Source organism: Sinocyclocheilus rhinocerous, unplaced genomic scaffold (assembly GCF_001515625.1).
Source record: "Sinocyclocheilus rhinocerous isolate Xijiao unplaced genomic scaffold, SAMN03320098_v1.1 scaffold1428, whole genome shotgun sequence".
Taxonomy (NCBI): domain Eukaryota; kingdom Metazoa; phylum Chordata; class Actinopteri; order Cypriniformes; family Cyprinidae; genus Sinocyclocheilus; species Sinocyclocheilus rhinocerous.
Genome location: NW_015633175.1, coordinates 9,573 through 10,606, shown reverse-complemented (window position 1 = coordinate 10,606; position 1,034 = coordinate 9,573). Strand labels below are relative to the sequence as shown.

The window sequence follows — 1,034 nt, the reverse complement described above, 5'->3', positions numbered from 1 at the left end:
GTAACTTTTGATCAGGCATTAAAAACAGCTATCACCACCTAAGGGAGATTACGAACACAGAAGCTGAGAGATTTCAGCACGGAGGCGAGAGTACCCAAGAATGTAATCGGCGTTGTTTACGTTAGGGGGGAAAGATAGAGGAAAAATATAGTCAGTGCATGAGCATATGAGCGGAAAAGATTCTACAGCGGATTCCGTCACGAATGAAACATGAGCAGATGCATGTTATTTGAAAGTATGGTGCAAAAAGTGCATCTAACAGAGCCGACCCAGATGGGACTCGAACCCACAATCCCCAGCTCCGGAGGCTGATGCCTTATCCATTAGGCCACTGGGTCAACACAACTTACAAGATGAAAACATGCTCTTTTGAAATATGGACAAATCCACGGGTAAATGTATTACTATTTAAAAAAGCTGTATTATTGGGACAGTAGATTTGTTTGTTTTTTTTTCTGTGAAAATTTGGCCTTGTGAGATGACCGTGTGATATCGCGAGGACCATTGTCCGTTGAAAACATGCCTTTTTTATGTGTTTGCTATTATCATTACCTTAATAAATAACATATAACAATTTCAAGAATACAAGTAAATACAAAAAAGATAAGTATTACATTAACAGCAAAATCCGAGTTAAACAATATACAAAACTTGTCAAGTACATAAACTACATAACATAACGTAAATATTTCTTCCAATAAAAACATGCAGACACTGAAGTATGCGTTTTTATAGTATTAATACACAGTGCTACGTCACTGCTAGATCGAGTTTATCAAGAACCAGCGTCTAATCAGAGATTATATTTTTATGGGGAGATACCAGCCTTCGCGGCTCTACCTTTGGAGAAAGTGTAACAGTCTTATATCACGTGTGAGTTGATAACCAATGACATTATAGCATTGACGTCATTACATTTCTGTCAGAAGGTGCGTTCCATTTGACCGCAAGTGGACTTCACAGGGTATTGCCATCTAAGTGAAATTCCAATCCGAAGCAACTTCTGACAAGAAGTGAAAGCCAATAGAACGTTC

At 38.4% G+C, this 1,034-nt stretch overlaps 1 non-coding gene across 1 annotated transcript; it reads right to left on the bottom strand.

Moving 5' to 3' along the window:
• Positions 1 to 265: 265 nt before the first annotated feature.
• On the bottom strand, positions 266 to 338 carry trnar-ccg (transfer RNA arginine (anticodon CCG)). Its single transcript has one exon. It is a non-coding gene; the product is annotated as a tRNA-Arg (tRNA).
• Positions 339 to 1,034: the final 696 nt, after the last annotated feature.